Source organism: Carya illinoinensis, chromosome 8 (assembly GCF_018687715.1).
Source record: "Carya illinoinensis cultivar Pawnee chromosome 8, C.illinoinensisPawnee_v1, whole genome shotgun sequence".
NCBI classification, from domain to species: domain Eukaryota; kingdom Viridiplantae; phylum Streptophyta; class Magnoliopsida; order Fagales; family Juglandaceae; genus Carya; species Carya illinoinensis.
Genome location: NC_056759.1, coordinates 19,785,575 through 19,805,098, shown reverse-complemented (window position 1 = coordinate 19,805,098; position 19,524 = coordinate 19,785,575).

The window sequence follows — 19,524 nt, the reverse complement described above, 5'->3', positions numbered from 1 at the left end:
AATAATAATATCAAAAAGTTCGAAATGGACGCACGGCTAAGGGCAGAATTGTAGCAATGCTCATGAAGCTGCACCTAGCTTCCATTTAGCTGTGAATTGCAAATTGACCTGGCTTTGGTTCTAGTGACGTGTGATTGATCAAGGCTAATCATCTAAAATCAATCTATGAATGATGTAAAACAGCAATAACAACAAAAAGGTCCAGATCGAAAGGGCGAGAATGAATTTAAAGGGAAATTAAGCTCAAAATAATGTTTAGAGATTACCGATCACATTTGAGTTGAATAATGTGCTTGAGTCAAGTGAGGAACGTAACCACGGCTAGATGAGAGCACCTTAGGCGCATGTGACACTTCTTAGGGTTGTGGGAAACCAATGAAATGTTGTGTGTGGGCTTCAATAGGAGGAATGAAGTTAAAGACGGATTTCTTGGTGCCAATCCATCCAAACCTAGAACTGAACTACGAGGGTCACGGAGGTGTGTAGATGAAGGAGTTTCCCCTGTGGAAAAGGTCTAAAAGGACAAGGCTAAGAGCGGAATTGTACGAATGCACGTGAAGGTGCACGCCTAGCTTCCGACTCGCTGTGAATTGGAAATTGACATGGCTTTGGCTCAAGTGAAGTGTGATAGATCAGGGCTAATCTTCCAAATTAATCTGAGAATGATGTAAAACAAGAATAATATCAAAAAGGTGCAGATCGAACGGGCAAGAATGAATTTCAAGGGAAATTAATCTCAAAACATGGTTTAGAGATTACTAATCATTTTTAAGTTGATTAATGCGCTTAAGTCAAGTTTGAAACTTAACAATGCATACATAGATGAGCAGCTTAGGCGCGTGTGACACTTCTTGGGCTTGGGGGAAACGAACAGAACGGTGTGTTCGGGGTCCAATAGGAAGGATGAAGTAAAACACTGATTTGTTGGTGCCAATTCGTCCAAAGCTAGAACTGAACTCGGAGGGTCGAGGAGGGGTGTAAATGAACAAGTTTCCCTTGAGAAAATGGTCTAAAATGCACATGGTGGTGCACCAAGGTTCCGATTGGCGTTCACTTGGGAACTGATGTGGTTGTGGTTCTATTGACATGTAATGGATCAAGCCGAACCTTCTCAATCAGTCTAAGAATGAGTTAAAACGATAATAATATCAAAAAGGTCCAGATCGAAATGGCTAGAATGAATTTAAAAGGAAATTAAGCTGGAAACATGGATTAGAGATGAGTACTCATCTTTAAGTTGATTAATGCCCTTAAGTCAAGTTACAAACTTAACACTGGCTAGATGAGCATATTAGGCGCATGTGAAACTTCTTGGCCTTGAGGAAAACCAATGGAAGCGTGTGTGCGGGCATCAATTCGATGAATGAAGTGAAACACAGATTTCTTGGTGCCAATTCGTCCAAAGTAAGAACTGAACTAGGAGGTAAAGGTGGGTTGTAAATGAAAATGTTTCCGTCGAGAAAATGGTCTAAAACGCCTCAGCTAGGTACAAATTTCTTGTAATGCACACGATGCTGCACCTAGGTTTCGATTGGCGATGACTTGGGAAATGACAAGGTTTTTGCTTCTGTTGACCTGTGATGGATCAAGGCAAATCTTCTGAATCAATCTAAGAATGATGTAAAACAATAATAATATCAAAAAGTTCGAAATGGACGCACGGCTAAGGGCAGAATTGTAGCAATGCTCATGAAGCTGCACCTAGCTTCCATTTAGCTGTGAATTGCAAATTGACCTGGCTTTGGTTCTAGTGACGTGTGATTGATCAAGGCTAATCATCTAAAATCAATCTATGAATGATGTAAAACAGCAATAACAACAAAAAGGTCCAGATCGAAAGGGCGAGAATGAATTTAAAGGGAAATTAAGCTCAAAATAATGTTTAGAGATTACCGATCACATTTGAGTTGAATAATGTGCTTGAGTCAAGTGAGGAACGTAACCACGGCTAGATGAGAGCACCTTAGGCGCATGTGACACTTCTTAGGGTTGTGGGAAACCAATGAAATGTTGTGTGTGGGCTTCAATAGGAGGAATGAAGTTAAAGACGGATTTCTTGGTGCCAATCCATCCAAACCTAGAACGGAACTACGAGGGTCACGGAGGTGTGTAGATGAAGGAGTTTCCCCTGTGGAAAAGGTCTAAAAGGACAAGGCTAAGAGCGGAATTGTACGAATGCACGTGAAGGTGCACGCCTAGCTTCCGACTCGCTGTGAATTGGAAATTGACATGGCTTTGGCTCAAGTGAAGTGTGATAGATCAGGGCTAATCTTCCAAATTAATCTGAGAATGATGTAAAACAAGAATAATATCAAAAAGGTGCAGATCGAACGGGCAAGAATGAATTTCAAGGGAAATTAATCTCAAAACATGGTTTAGAGATTACTAATCATTTTTAAGTTGATTAATGCGCTTAAGTCAAGTTTGAAACTTAACAATGCATACATAGATGAGCAGCTTAGGCGCGTGTGACACTTCTTGGGCTTGGGGGAAACGAACAGAACGGTGTGTTCGGGGTCCAATAGGAAGGATGAAGTAAAACACTGATTTGTTGGTGCCAATTCGTCCAAAGCTAGAACTGAACTCGGAGGGTCGAGGAGGGGTGTAAATGAACAAGTTTCCCTTGAGAAAATGGTCTAAAATGCACATGGTGGTGCACCAAGGTTCCGATTGGCGTTCACTTGGGAACTGACGTGGTTTTGGTTCTATTGACATGTAATGGATCAAGCCGAACCTTCTCAATCAGTCTAAGAATGAGTTAAAACGATAATAATATCAAAAAGGTCCAGATCGAAATGGCTAGAATGAATTTAAAAGGAAATTAAGCTGGAAACATGGATTAGAGATGAGTACTCATCTTTAAGTTGATTAATGCCCTTAACTCAAGTTACAAACTTAACACTGGCTAGATGAGCATATTAGGCGCATGTGAAACTTCTTGGCCTTGAGGAAAACCAATGGAAGCGTGTGTGCGGGCATCAATTCGATGAATGAAGTGAAACACAGATTTCTTGGTGCCAATTCGTCCAAAGTAAGAACTGAACTAGGAGGTAAAGGTGGGTTGTAAATGAAAATGTTTCCGTCGAGAAAATGGTCTAAAACGCCTCAGCTAGGTACAAATTTCTTGTAATGCACACGATGCTGCACCTAGGTTTCGATTGGCGATGACTTGGGAAATGACAAGGTTTTTGCTTCTTTTGACCTGTGATGGATCAAGGCAAATCTTCTGAATCAATCTAAGAATGATGTAAAACAATAATAATATCAAAAAGTTCGAAATGGACGCACGGCTAAGGGCAGAATTGTAGCAATGCTCATGAAGCTGCACCTAGCTTCCATTTAGCTGTGAATTGCAAATTGACCTGGCTTTGGTTCTAGTGACGTGTGATTGATCAAGGCTAATCATCTAAAATCAATCTATGAATGATGTAAAACAGCAATAACAACAAAAAGGTCCAGATCGAAAGGGCGAGAATGAATTTAAAGGGAAATTAAGCTCAAAATAATGTTTAGAGATTACCGATCACATTTGAGTTGAATAATGTGCTTGAGTCAAGTGAGGAACGTAACCACGGCTAGATGAGAGCACCTTAGGCGCATGTGACACTTCTTAGGGTTGTGGGAAACCAATGAAATGTTGTGTGTGGGCTTCAATAGGAGGAATGAAGTTAAAGACGGATTTCTTGGTGCCAATCCATCCAAACCTAGAACTGAACTACGAGGGTCACGGAGGTGTGTAGATGAAGGAGTTTCCCCTGTGGAAAAGGTCTAAAAGGACAAGGCTAAGAGCGGAATTGTACGAATGCACGTGAAGGTGCACGCCTAGCTTCCGACTCGCTGTGAATTGGAAATTGACATGGCTTTGGCTCAAGTGAAGTGTGATAGATCAGGGCTAATCTTCCAAATTAATCTGAGAATGATGTAAAACAAGAATAATATCAAAAAGGTGCAGATCGAACGGGCAAGAATGAATTTCAAGGGAAATTAATCTCAAAACATGGTTTAGAGATTACTAATCATTTTTAAGTTGATTAATGCGCTTAAGTCAAGTTTGAAACTTAACAATGCATACATAGATGAGCAGCTTAGGCGCGTGTGACACTTCTTGGGCTTGGGGGAAACGAACAGAACGGTGTGTTCGGGGTCCAATAGGAAGGATGAAGTAAAACACTGATTTGTTGGTGCCAATTCGTCCAAAGCTAGAACTGAACTCGGAGGGTCGAGGAGGGGTGTAAATGAACAAGTTTCCCTTGAGAAAATGGTCTAAAATGCACATGGTGGTGCACCAAGGTTCCGATTGGCGTTCACTTGGGAACTGATGTGGTTGTGGTTCTATTGACATGTAATGGATCAAGCCGAACCTTCTCAATCAGTCTAAGAATGAGTTAAAACGATAATAATATCAAAAAGGTCCAGATCGAAATGGCTAGAATGAATTTAAAAGGAAATTAAGCTGGAAACATGGATTAGAGATGAGTACTCATCTTTAAGTTGATTAATGCCCTTAAGTCAAGTTACAAACTTAACACTGGCTAGATGAGCATATTAGGCGCATGTGAAACTTCTTGGCCTTGAGGAAAACCAATGGAAGCGTGTGTGCGGGCATCAATTCGATGAATGAAGTGAAACACAGATTTCTTGGTGCCAATTCGTCCAAAGTAAGAACTGAACTAGGAGGTAAAGGTGGGTTGTAAATGAAAATGTTTCCGTCGAGAAAATGGTCTAAAACGCCTCAGCTAGGTACAAATTTCTTGTAATGCACACGATGCTGCACCTAGGTTTCGATTGGCGATGACTTGGGAAATGACAAGGTTTTTGCTTCTGTTGACCTGTGATGGATCAAGGCAAATCTTCTGAATCAATCTAAGAATGATGTAAAACAATAATAATATCAAAAAGTTCGAAATGGACGCACGGCTAAGGGCAGAATTGTAGCAATGCTCATGAAGCTGCACCTAGCTTCCATTTAGCTGTGAATTGCAAATTGACCTGGCTTTGGTTCTAGTGACGTGTGATTGATCAAGGCTAATCATCTAAAATCAATCTATGAATGATGTAAAACAGCAATAACAACAAAAAGGTCCAGATCGAAAGGGCGAGAATGAATTTAAAGGGAAATTAAGCTCAAAATAATGTTTAGAGATTACCGATCACATTTGAGTTGAATAATGTGCTTGAGTCAAGTGAGGAACGTAACCACGGCTAGATGAGAGCACCTTAGGCGCATGTGACACTTCTTAGGGTTGTGGGAAACCAATGAAATGTTGTGTGTGGGCTTCAATAGGAGGAATGAAGTTAAAGACGGATTTCTTGGTGCCAATCCATCCAAACCTAGAACGGAACTACGAGGGTCACGGAGGTGTGTAGATGAAGGAGTTTCCCCTGTGGAAAAGGTCTAAAAGGACAAGGCTAAGAGCGGAATTGTACGAATGCACGTGAAGGTGCACGCCTAGCTTCCGACTCGCTGTGAATTGGAAATTGACATGGCTTTGGCTCAAGTGAAGTGTGATAGATCAGGGCTAATCTTCCAAATTAATCTGAGAATGATGTAAAACAAGAATAATATCAAAAAGGTGCAGATCGAACGGGCAAGAATGAATTTCAAGGGAAATTAATCTCAAAACATGGTTTAGAGATTACTAATCATTTTTAAGTTGATTAATGCGCTTAAGTCAAGTTTGAAACTTAACAATGCATACATAGATGAGCAGCTTAGGCGCGTGTGACACTTCTTGGGCTTGGGGGAAACGAACAGAACGGTGTGTTCGGGGTCCAATAGGAAGGATGAAGTAAAACACTGATTTGTTGGTGCCAATTCGTCCAAAGCTAGAACTGAACTCGGAGGGTCGAGGAGGGGTGTAAATGAACAAGTTTCCCTTGAGAAAATGGTCTAAAATGCACATGGTGGTGCACCAAGGTTCCGATTGGCGTTCACTTGGGAACTGACGTGGTTTTGGTTCTATTGACATGTAATGGATCAAGCCGAACCTTCTCAATCAGTCTAAGAATGAGTTAAAACGATAATAATATCAAAAAGGTCCAGATCGAAATGGCTAGAATGAATTTAAAAGGAAATTAAGCTGGAAACATGGATTAGAGATGAGTACTCATCTTTAAGTTGATTAATGCCCTTAACTCAAGTTACAAACTTAACACTGGCTAGATGAGCATATTAGGCGCATGTGAAACTTCTTGGCCTTGAGGAAAACCAATGGAAGCGTGTGTGCGGGCATCAATTCGATGAATGAAGTGAAACACAGATTTCTTGGTGCCAATTCGTCCAAAGTAAGAACTGAACTAGGAGGTAAAGGTGGGTTGTAAATGAAAATGTTTCCGTCGAGAAAATGGTCTAAAACGCCTCAGCTAGGTACAAATTTCTTGTAATGCACACGATGCTGCACCTAGGTTTCGATTGGCGATGACTTGGGAAATGACAAGGTTTTTGCTTCTTTTGACCTGTGATGGATCAAGGCAAATCTTCTGAATCAATCTAAGAATGATGTAAAACAATAATAATATCAAAAAGTTCGAAATGGACGCACGGCTAAGGGCAGAATTGTAGCAATGCTCATGAAGCTGCACCTAGCTTCCATTTAGCTGTGAATTGCAAATTGACCTGGCTTTGGTTCTAGTGACGTGTGATTGATCAAGGCTAATCATCTAAAATCAATCTATGAATGATGTAAAACAGCAATAACAACAAAAAGGTCCAGATCGAAAGGGCGAGAATGAATTTAAAGGGAAATTAAGCTCAAAATAATGTTTAGAGATTACCGATCACATTTGAGTTGAATAATGTGCTTGAGTCAAGTGAGGAACGTAACCACGGCTAGATGAGAGCACCTTAGGCGCATGTGACACTTCTTAGGGTTGTGGGAAACCAATGAAATGTTGTGTGTGGGCTTCAATAGGAGGAATGAAGTTAAAGACGGATTTCTTGGTGCCAATCCATCCAAACCTAGAACTGAACTACGAGGGTCACGGAGGTGTGTAGATGAAGGAGTTTCCCCTGTGGAAAAGGTCTAAAAGGACAAGGCTAAGAGCGGAATTGTACGAATGCACATGAAGGTGCACGCCTAGCTTCCGACTCGCTGTGAATTGGAAATTGACATGGCTTTGGCTCAAGTGAAGTGTGATAGATCAGGGCTAATCTTCCAAATTAATCTGAGAATGATGTAAAACAAGAATAATATCAAAAAGGTGCAGATCGAACGGGCAAGAATGAATTTCAAGGGAAATTAATCTCAAAACATGGTTTAGAGATTACTAATCATTTTTAAGTTGATTAATGCGCTTAAGTCAAGTTTGAAACTTAACAATGCATACATAGATGAGCAGCTTAGGCGCGTGTGACACTTCTTGGGCTTGGGGGAAACGAACAGAACGGTGTGTTCGGGGTCCAATAGGAAGGATGAAGTAAAACACTGATTTGTTGGTGCCAATTTGTCCAAAGCTAGAACTGAACTCGGAGGGTCGAGGAGGGGTGTAAATGAACAAGTTTCCCTTGAGAAAATGGTCTAAAATGCACATGGTGGTGCACCAAGGTTCCGATTGGCGTTCACTTGGGAACTGACGTGGTTTTGGTTCTATTGACATGTAATGGATCAAGCCGAACCTTCTCAATCAGTCTAAGAATGAGTTAAAACGATAATAATATCAAAAAGGTCCAGATCGAAATGGCTAGAATGAATTTAAAAGGAAATTAAGCTGGAAACATGGATTAGAGATGAGTACTCATCTTTAAGTTGATTAATGCCCTTAACTCAAGTTACAAACTTAACACTGGCTAGATGAGCATATTAGGCGCATGTGAAACTTCTTGGCCTTGAGGAAAACCAATGGAAGCGTGTGTGCGGGCATCAATTCGATGAATGAAGTGAAACACAGATTTCTTGGTGCCAATTCGTCCAAAGTAAGAACTGAACTAGGAGGTAAAGGTGGGTTGTAAATGAAAATGTTTCCGTCGAGAAAATGGTCTAAAACGCCTCAGCTAGGTACAAATTTCTTGTAATGCACACGATGCTGCACCTAGGTTTCGATTGGCGATGACTTGGGAAATGACAAGGTTTTTGCTTCTGTTGACCTGTGATGGATCAAGGCAAATCTTCTGAATCAATCTAAGAATGATGTAAAACAATAATAATATCAAAAAGTTCGAAATGGACGCACGGCTAAGGGCAGAATTGTAGCAATGCTCATGAAGCTGCACCTAGCTTCCATTTAGCTGTGAATTGCAAATTGACCTGGCTTTGGTTCTAGTGACGTGTGATTGATCAAGGCTAATCATCTAAAATCAATCTATGAATGATGTAAAACAGCAATAACAACAAAAAGGTCCAGATCGAAAGGGCGAGAATGAATTTAAAGGGAAATTAAGCTCAAAATAATGTTTAGAGATTACCGATCACATTTGAGTTGAATAATGTGCTTGAGTCAAGTGAGGAACGTAACCACGGCTAGATGAGAGCACCTTAGGCGCATGTGACACTTCTTAGGGTTGTGGGAAACCAATGAAATGTTGTGTGTGGGCTTCAATAGGAGGAATGAAGTTAAAGACGGATTTCTTGGTGCCAATCCATCCAAACCTAGAACTGAACTACGAGGGTCACAGAGGTGTGTAGATGAAGGAGTTTCCCCTGTGGAAAAGGTCTAAAAGGACAAGGCTATGATCGGAATTGTACGAATGCACGTGAAGGTGCACGCCTAGCTTCCGACTCGCTGTGAATTGGAAATTGACATGGCTTTGGCTCTAGTGAAGGGTGATAGATCAAGGCTAATCTTCTAAATTAATCTGAGAATGATGTAAAACAAGAATAATATCAAAAAGGTGCAGATCGAACGGGCAAGAATGAATTTCAAGGGAAATTAATCTCAAAACATGGTTTAGAGATTACTAATCATTTTTAAGTTGATTAATGCGCTTAAGTCAAGTTTGAAACTTAACAATGCATACATAGATGAGCAGCTTAGGCGCGTGTGACACTTCTTGGGCTTGGGGGAAACGAACAGAACGGTGTGTTCGGGGTCCAATAGGAAGGATGAAGTAAAACACTGATTTGTTGGTGCCAATTCGTCCAAAGCTAGAACTGAACTCGGAGGGTCGAGGAGGGGTGTAAATGAACAAGTTTCCCTTGAGAAAATGGTCTAAAATGCACATGGTGGTGCACCAAGGTTCCGATTGGCGTTCACTTGGGAACTGACGTGGTTTTGGTTCTATTGACATGTAATGGATCAAGCCGAACCTTCTCAATCAGTCTAAGAATGAGTTAAAACGATAATAATATCAAAAAGGTCTAGATCGAAATGGCTAGAATGAATTTAAAAGGAAATTAAGCTGGAAACATGGATTAGAGATGAGTACTCATCTTTAAGTTGATTAATGCCCTTAAGTCAAGTTACAAACTTAACACTGGCTAGATGAGCATATTAGGCGCATGTGAAACTTCTTGGCCTTGAGGAAAACCAATGGAAGCGTGTGTGCGGGCATCAATTCGATGAATGAAGTGAAACACAGATTTCTTGGTGCCAATTCGTCCAAAGTAAGAACTGAACTAGGAGGTAAAGGTGGGTTGTAAATGAAAATGTTTCCGTCGAGAAAATGGTCTAAAACGCCTCAGCTAGGTACAAATTTCTTGTAATGCACACGATGCTGCACCTAGGTTTCGATTGGCGATGACTTGGGAAATGACAAGGTTTTTGCTTCTTTTGACCTGTGATGGATCAAGGCAAATCTTCTGAATCAATCTAAGAATGATGTAAAACAATAATAATATCAAAAAGTTCGAAATGGACGCACGGCTAAGGGCAGAATTGTAGCAATGCTCATGAAGCTGCACCTAGCTTCCATTTAGCTGTGAATTGCAAATTGACCTGGCTTTGGTTCTAGTGACGTGTGATTGATCAAGGCTAATCATCTAAAATCAATCTGTGAATGATGTAAAACAGCAATAACAACAAAAAGGTCCAGATCGAAAGGGCGAGAATGAATTTAAAGGGAAATTAAGCTCAAAATAATGTTTAGAGATTACCGATCACATTTGAGTTGAATAATGTGCTTGAGTCAAGTGAGGAACGTAACCACGGCTAGATGAGAGCACCTTAGGCGCATGTGACACTTCTTAGGGTTGTGGGAAACCAATGAAATGTTGTGTGTGGGCTTCAATAGGAGGAATGAAGTTAAAGACGGATTTCTTGGTGCCAATCCATCCAAACCTAGAACTGAACTACGAGGGTCAGGGAGGTGTGTAGATGAAGGAGTTTCCCCTGTGGAAAAGGTCTAAAAGGACAAGGCTAAGAGCGGAATTGTACGAATGCACGTGAAGGTGCACGCCTAGCTTCCGACTCGCTGTGAATTGGAAATTGACATGGCTTTGGCTCTAGTGAAGGGTGATAGATCAAGGCTAATCTTCTAAATTAATCTGAGAATGATGTAAAACAAGAATAATATCAAAAAGGTGCAGATCGAACGGGCAAGAATGAATTTCAAGGGAAATTAATCTCAAAACATGGTTTAGAGATTACTAATCATTTTTAAGTTGATTAATGCGCTTAAGTCAAGTTTGAAACTTAACAATGCATACATAGATGAGCAGCTTAGGCGCGTGTGACACTTCTTGGGCTTGGGGGAAATGAACAGAACGGTGTGTTCGGGGTCCAATAGGAAGGATGAAGTAAAACACTGATTTGTTGGTGCCAATTCGTCCAAAGCTAGAACTGAACTCGGAGGGTCGAGGAGGGGTGTAAATGAACAAGTTTCCCTTGAGAAAATGGTCTAAAATGCACATGGTGGTGCACCAAGGTTCCGATTGGCGTTCACTTGGGAACTGACGTGGTTTTGGTTCTATTGACATGTAATGGATCAAGCCGAACCTTCTCAATCAGTCTAAGAATGAGTTAAAACGATAATAATATCAAAAAGGTCCAGATCGAAATGGCTAGAATGAATTTAAAAGGAAATTAAGCTGGAAACATGGATTAGAGATGAGTACTCATCTTTAAGTTGATTAATGCCCTTAAGTCAAGTTACAAACTTAACACTGGCTAGATGAGCATATTAGGCGCATGTGAAACTTCTTGGCCTTGAGGAAAACCAATGGAAGCGTGTGTGCGGGCATCAATTCGATGAATGAAGTGAAACACAGATTTCTTGGTGCCAATTCGTCCAAAGTAAGAACTGAACTAGGAGGTAAAGGTGGGTTGTAAATGAAAATGTTTCCGTCGAGAAAATGGTCTAAAACGCCTCAGCTAGGTACAAATTTCTTGTAATGCACACGATGCTGCACCTAGGTTTCGATTGGCGATGACTTGGGAAATGACAAGGTTTTTGCTTCTTTTGACCTGTGATGGATCAAGGCAAATCTTCTGAATCAATCTAAGAATGATGTAAAACAATAATAATATCAAAAAGTTCGAAATGGACGCACGGCTAAGGGCAGAATTGTAGCAATGCTCATGAAGCTGCACCTAGCTTCCATTTAGCTGTGAATTGCAAATTGACCTGGCTTTGGTTCTAGTGACGTGTGATTGACCAAGGCTAATCATCTAAAATCAATCTATGAATGATGTAAAACAGCAATAACAACAAAAAGGTCCAGATGGAAAGGGCGAGAATGAATTTAAAGGGAAATTAAGCTCAAAATAATGTTTAGAGATTACCGATCACATTTGAGTTGAATAATGTGCTTGAGTCAAGTGAGGAACGTAACCACGGCTAGATGAGAGCACCTTAGGCGCATGTGACACTTCTTAGGGTTGTGGGAAACCAATGAAATGTTGTGTGTGGGCTTCAATAGGAGGAATGAAGTTAAAGACGGATTTCTTGGTGCCAATCCATCCAAACCTAGAACTGAACTACGAGGGTCAGGGAGGTGTGTAGATGAAGGAGTTTCCCCTGTGGAAAAGGTCTAAAAGGACAAGGCTAAGAGCGGAATTGTACGAATGCACGTGAAGGTGCACGCCTAGCTTCCGACTCGCTGTGAATTGGAAATTGACATGGCTTTGGCTCTAGTGAAGGGTGATAGATCAAGGCTAATCTTCTAAATTAATCTGAGAATGATGTAAAACAAGAATAATATCAAAAAGGTGCAGATCGAACGGGCAAGAATGAATTTCAAGGGAAATTAATCTCAAAACATGGTTTAGAGATTACTAATCATTTTTAAGTTGATTAATGCGCTTAAGTCAAGTTTGAAACTTAACAATGCATACATAGATGAGCAGCTTAGGCGCGTGTGACACTTCTTGGGCTTGGGGGAAACGAACAGAACGGTGTGTTCGGGGTCCAATAGGAAGGATGAAGTAAAACACTGATTTGTTGGTGCCAATTCGTCCAAAGCTAGAACTGAACTCGGAGGGTCGAGGAGGGGTGTAAATGAACAAGTTTCCCTTGAGAAAATGGTCTAAAATGCACATGGTGGTGCACCAAGGTTCCGATTGGCGTTCACTTGGGAACTGACGTGGTTTTGGTTCTATTGACATGTAATGGATCAAGCCGAACCTTCTCAATCAGTCTAAGAATGAGTTAAAACGATAATAATATCAAAAAGGTCCAGATCGAAATGGCTAGAATGAATTTAAAAGGAAATTAAGCTGGAAACATGGATTAGAGATGAGTACTCATCTTTAAGTTGATTAATGCCCTTAACTCAAGTTACAAACTTAACACTGGCTAGATGAGCATATTAGGCGCATGTGAAACTTCTTGGCCTTGAGGAAAACCAATGGAAGCGTGTGTGCGGGCATCAATTCGATGAATGAAGTGAAACACAGATTTCTTGGTGCCAATTCGTCCAAAGTAAGAACTGAACTAGGAGGTAAAGGTGGGTTGTAAATGAAAATGTTTCCGTCGAGAAAATGGTCTAAAACGCCTCAGCTAGGTACAAATTTCTTGTAATGCACACGATGCTGCACCTAGGTTTCGATTGGCGATGACTTGGGAAATGACAAGGTTTTTGCTTCTTTTGACCTGTGATGGATCAAGGCAAATCTTCTGAATCAATCTAAGAATGATGTAAAACAATAATAATATCAAAAAGTTCGAAATGGACGCACGGCTAAGGGCAGAATTGTAGCAATGCTCATGAAGCTGCACCTAGCTTCCATTTAGCTGTGAATTGCAAATTGACCTGGCTTTGGTTCTAGTGACGTGTGATTGATCAAGGCTAATCATCTAAAATCAATCTGTGAATGATGTAAAACAGCAATAACAACAAAAAGGTCCAGATCGAAAGGGCGAGAATGAATTTAAAGGGAAATTAAGCTCAAAATAATGTTTAGAGATTACCGATCACATTTGAGTTGAATAATGTGCTTGAGTCAAGTGAGGAACGTAACCACGGCTAGATGAGAGCACCTTAGGCGCATGTGACACTTCTTAGGGTTGTGGGAAACCAATGAAATGTTGTGTGTGGGCTTCAATAGGAGGAATGAAGTTAAAGACGGATTTCTTGGTGCCAATCCATCCAAACCTAGAACTGAACTACGAGGGTCAGGGAGGTGTGTAGATGAAGGAGTTTCCCCTGTGGAAAAGGTCTAAAAGGACAAGGCTAAGAGCGGAATTGTACGAATGCACGTGAAGGTGCACGCCTAGCTTCCGACTCGCTGTGAATTGGAAATTGACATGGCTTTGGCTCTAGTGAAGGGTGATAGATCAAGGCTAATCTTCTAAATTAATCTGAGAATGATGTAAAACAAGAATAATATCAAAAAGGTGCAGATCGAACGGGCAAGAATGAATTTCAAGGGAAATTAATCTCAAAACATGGTTTAGAGATTACTAATCATTTTTAAGTTGATTAATGCGCTTAAGTCAAGTTTGAAACTTAACAATGCATACATAGATGAGCAGCTTAGGCGCGTGTGACACTTCTTGGGCTTGGGGGAAATGAACAGAACGGTGTGTTCGGGGTCCAATAGGAAGGATGAAGTAAAACACTGATTTGTTGGTGCCAATTCGTCCAAAGCTAGAACTGAACTCGGAGGGTCGAGGAGGGGTGTAAATGAACAAGTTTCCCTTGAGAAAATGGTCTAAAATGCACATGGTGGTGCACCAAGGTTCCGATTGGCGTTCACTTGGGAACTGACGTGGTTTTGGTTCTATTGACATGTAATGGATCAAGCCGAACCTTCTCAATCAGTCTAAGAATGAGTTAAAACGATAATAATATCAAAAAGGTCCAGATCGAAATGGCTAGAATGAATTTAAAAGGAAATTAAGCTGGAAACATGGATTAGAGATGAGTACTCATCTTTAAGTTGATTAATGCCCTTAAGTCAAGTTACAAACTTAACACTGGCTAGATGAGCATATTAGGCGCATGTGAAACTTCTTGGCCTTGAGGAAAACCAATGGAAGCGTGTGTGCGGGCATCAATTCGATGAATGAAGTGAAACACAGATTTCTTGGTGCCAATTCGTCCAAAGTAAGAACTGAACTAGGAGGTAAAGGTGGGTTGTAAATGAAAATGTTTCCGTCGAGAAAATGGTCTAAAACGCCTCAGCTAGGTACAAATTTCTTGTAATGCACACGATGCTGCACCTAGGTTTCGATTGGCGATGACTTGGGAAATGACAAGGTTTTTGCTTCTGTTGACCTGTGATGGATCAAGGCAAATCTTCTGAATCAATCTAAGAATGATGTAAAACAATAATAATATCAAAAAGTTCGAAATGGACGCACGGCTAAGGGCAGAATTGTAGCAATGCTCATGAAGCTGCACCTAGCTTCCATTTAGCTGTGAATTGCAAATTGACCTGGCTTTGGTTCTAGTGACGTGTGATTGATCAAGGCTAATCATCTAAAATCAATCTATGAATGATGTAAAACAGCAATAACAACAAAAAGGTCCAGATCGAAAGGGCGAGAATGAATTTAAAGGGAAATTAAGCTCAAAATAATGTTTAGAGATTACCGATCACATTTGAGTTGAATAATGTGCTTGAGTCAAGTGAGGAACGTAACCACGGCTAGATGAGAGCACCTTAGGCGCATGTGACACTTCTTAGGGTTGTGGGAAACCAATGAAATGTTGTGTGTGGGCTTCAATAGGAGGAATGAAGTTAAAGATGGATTTCTTGGTGCCAATCCATCCAAACCTAGAACTGAACTACGAGGGTCACGGAGGTGTGTAGATGAAGGAGTTTCCCCTGTGGAAAAGGTCTAAAAGGACAAGGCTAAGATCGGAATTGTACGAATGCACGTGAAGGTGCACGCCTAGCTTCCGACTCGCTGTGAATTGGAAATTGACATGGCTTTGGCTCTAGTGAAGGGTGATAGATCAAGGCTAATCTTCTAAATTAATCTGAGAATGATGTAAAACAAGAATAATATCAAAAAGGTGCAGATCGAACGGGCAAGAATGAATTTCAAGGGAAATTAATCTCAAAACATGGTTTAGAGATTACTAATCATTTTTAAGTTGATTAATGCGCTTAAGTCAAGTTTGAAACTTAACAATGCATACATAGATGAGCAGCTTAGGCGCGTGTGACACTTCTTGGGCTTGGGGGAAACGAACAGAACGGTGTGTTCGGGGTCCAATAGGAAGGATGAAGTAAAACACTGATTTGTTGGTGCCAATTCGTCCAAAGCTAGAACTGAACTCGGAGGGTCGAGGAGGGGTGTAAATGAACAAGTTTCCCTTGAGAAAATGGTCTAAAATGCACATGGTGGTGCACCAAGGTTCCGATTGGCGTTCACTTGGGAACTGACGTGGTTTTGGTTCTATTGACATGTAATGGATCAAGCCGAACCTTCTCAATCAGTCTAAGAATGAGTTAAAACGATAATAATATCAAAAAGGTCTAGATCGAAATGGCTAGAATGAATTTAAAAGGAAATTAAGCTGGAAACATGGATTAGAGATGAGTACTCATCTTTAAGTTGATTAATGCCCTTAAGTCAAGTTACAAACTTAACACTGGCTAGATGAGCATATTAGGCGCATGTGAAACTTCTTGGCCTTGAGGAAAACCAATGGAAGCGTGTGTGCGGGCATCAATTCGATGAATGAAGTGAAACACAGATTTCTTGGTGCCAATTCGTCCAAAGTAAGAACTGAACTAGGAGGTAAAGGTGGGTTGTAAATGAAAATGTTTCCGTCGAGAAAATGGTCTAAAACGCCTCAGCTAGGTACAAATTTCTTGTAATGCACACGATGCTGCACCTAGGTTTCGATTGGCGATGACTTGGGAAATGACAAGGTTTTTGCTTCTTTTGACCTGTGATGGATCAAGGCAAATCTTCTGAATCAATCTAAGAATGATGTAAAACAATAATAATATCAAAAAGTTCGAAATGGACGCACGGCTAAGGGCAGAATTGTAGCAATGCTCATGAAGCTGCACCTAGCTTCCATTTAGCTGTGAATTGCAAATTGACCTGGCTTTGGTTCTAGTGACGTGTGATTGATCAAGGCTAATCATCTAAAATCAATCTGTGAATGATGTAAAACAGCAATAACAACAAAAAGGTCCAGATCGAAAGGGCGAGAATGAATTTAAAGGGAAATTAAGCTCAAAATAATGTTTAGAGATTACCGATCACATTTGAGTTGAATAATGTGCTTGAGTCAAGTGAGGAACGTAACCACGGCTAGATGAGAGCACCTTAGGCGCATGTGACACTTCTTAGGGTTGTGGGAAACCAATGAAATGTTGTGTGTGGGCTTCAATAGGAGGAATGAAGTTAAAGACGGATTTCTTGGTGCCAATCCATCCAAACCTAGAACTGAACTACGAGGGTCAGGGAGGTGTGTAGATGAAGGAGTTTCCCCTGTGGAAAAGGTCTAAAAGGACAAGGCTAAGAGCGGAATTGTACGAATGCACGTGAAGGTGCACGCCTAGCTTCCGACTCGCTGTGAATTGGAAATTGACATGGCTTTGGCTCTAGTGAAGGGTGATAGATCAAGGCTAATCTTCTAAATTAATCTGAGAATGATGTAAAACAAGAATAATATCAAAAAGGTGCAGATCGAACGGGCAAGAATGAATTTCAAGGGAAATTAATCTCAAAACATGGTTTAGAGATTACTAATCATTTTTAAGTTGATTAATGCGCTTAAGTCAAGTTTGAAACTTAACAATGCATACATAGATGAGCAGCTTAGGCGCGTGTGACACTTCTTGGGCTTGGGGGAAATGAACAGAACGGTGTGTTCGGGGTCCAATAGGAAGGATGAAGTAAAACACTGATTTGTTGGTGCCAATTCGTCCAAAGCTAGAACTGAACTCGGAGGGTCGAGGAGGGGTGTAAATGAACAAGTTTCCCTTGAGAAAATGGTCTAAAATGCACATGGTGGTGCACCAAGGTTCCGATTGGCGTTCACTTGGGAACTGACGTGGTTTTGGTTCTATTGACATGTAATGGATCAAGCCGAACCTTCTCAATCAGTCTAAGAATGAGTTAAAACGATAATAATATCAAAAAGGTCCAGATCGAAATGGCTAGAATGAATTTAAAAGGAAATTAAGCTGGAAACATGGATTAGAGATGAGTACTCATCTTTAAGTTGATTAATGCCCTTAACTCAAGTTACAAACTTAACACTGGCTAGATGAGCATATTAGGCGCATGTGAAACTTCTTGGCCTTGAGGAAAACCAATGGAAGCGTGTGTGCGGGCATCAATTCGATGAATGAAGTGAAACACAGATTTCTTGGTGCCAATTCGTCCAAAGTAAGAACTGAACTAGGAGGTAAAGGTGGGTTGTAAATGAAAATGTTTCCGTCGAGAAAATGGTCTAAAACGCCTCAGCTAGGTACAAATTTCTTGTAATGCACACGATGCTGCACCTAGGTTTCGATTGGCGATGACTTGGGAAATGACAAGGTTTTTGCTTCTTTTGACCTGTGATGGATCAAGGCAAATCTTCTGAATCAATCTAAGAATGATGTAAAACAATAATAATATCAAAAAGTTCGAAATGGACGCACGGCTAAGGGCAGAATTGTAGCAATGCTCATGAAGCTGCACCTAGCTTCCATTTAGCTGTGAATTGCAAATTGACCTGGCTTTGGTTCTAGTGACGTGTGATTGACCAAGGCTAATCATCTAAAATCAATCTATGAATGATGTAAAACAGCAATAACAACAAAAAGGTCCAGATGGAAAGGGCGAGAATGAATTTAAAGGGAAATTAAGCTCAAAATAATGTTTAGAGATTACCGATCACATTTGAGTTGAATAATGTGCTTGAGTCAAGTGAGGAACGTAACCACGGCTAGATGAGAGCACCTTAGGCGCATGTGACACTTCTTAGGGTTGTGGGAAACCAATGAAATGTTGTGTGTGGGCTTCAATAGGAGGAATGAAGTTAAAGACGGATTTCTTGGTGCCAATCCATCCAAACCTAGAACTGAACTACGAGGGTCAGGGAGGTGTGTAGATGAAGGAGTTTCCCCTGTGGAAAAGGTCTAAAAGGACAAGGCTAAGAGCGGAATTGTACGAATGCACGTGAAGGTGCACGCCTAGCTTCCGACTCGCTGTGAATTGGAAATTGACATGGCTTTGGCTCTAGTGAAGGGTGATAGATCAAGGCTAATCTTCTAAATTAATCTGAGAATGATGTAAAACAAGAATAATATCAAAAAGGTGCAGATCGAACGGGCAAGAATGAATTTCAAGGGAAATTAATCTCAAAACATGGTTTAGAGATTACTAATCATTTTTAAGTTGATTAATGCGCTTAAGTCAAGTTTGAAACTTAACAATGCATACATAGATGAGCAGCTTAGGCGCGTGTGACACTTCTTGGGCTTGGGGGAAACGAACAGAACGGTGTGTTCGGGGTCCAATAGGAAGGATGAAGTAAAACACTGATTTGTTGGTGCCAATTCGTCCAAAGCTAGAACTGAACTCGGAGGGTCGAGGAGGGGTGTAAATGAACAAGTTTCCCTTGAGAAAATGGTCTAAAATGCACATGGTGGTGCACCAAGGTTCCGATTGGCGTTCACTTGGGAACTGACGTGGTTTTGGTTCTATTGACATGTAATGGATCAAGCCGAACCTTCTCAATCAGTCTAAGAATGAGTTAAAACGATAATAATATCAAAAAGGTCCAGATCGAAATGGCTAGAATGAATTTAAAAGGAAATTAAGCTGGAAACATGGATTAGAGATGAGTACTCATCTTTAAGTTGATTAATGCCCTTAAGTCAAGTTACAAACTTAACACTGGCTAGATGAGCATATTAGGCGCATGTGAAACTTCTTGGCCTTGAGGAAAACCAATGGAAGCGTGTGTGCGGGCATCAATTCGATGAATGAAGTGAAACACAGATTTCTTGGTGCCAATTCGTCCAAAGTAAGAACTGAACTAGGAGGTAAAGGTGGGTTGTAAATGAAAATGTTTCCGTCGAGAAAATGGTCTAAAACGCCTCAGCTAGGTACAAATTTCTTGTAATGCACACGATGCTGCACCTAGGTTTCGATTGGCGATGACTTGGGAAATGACAAGGTTTTTGCTTCTTTTGACCTGTGATGGATCAAGGCAAATCTTCTGAATCAATCTAAGAATGATGTAAAAC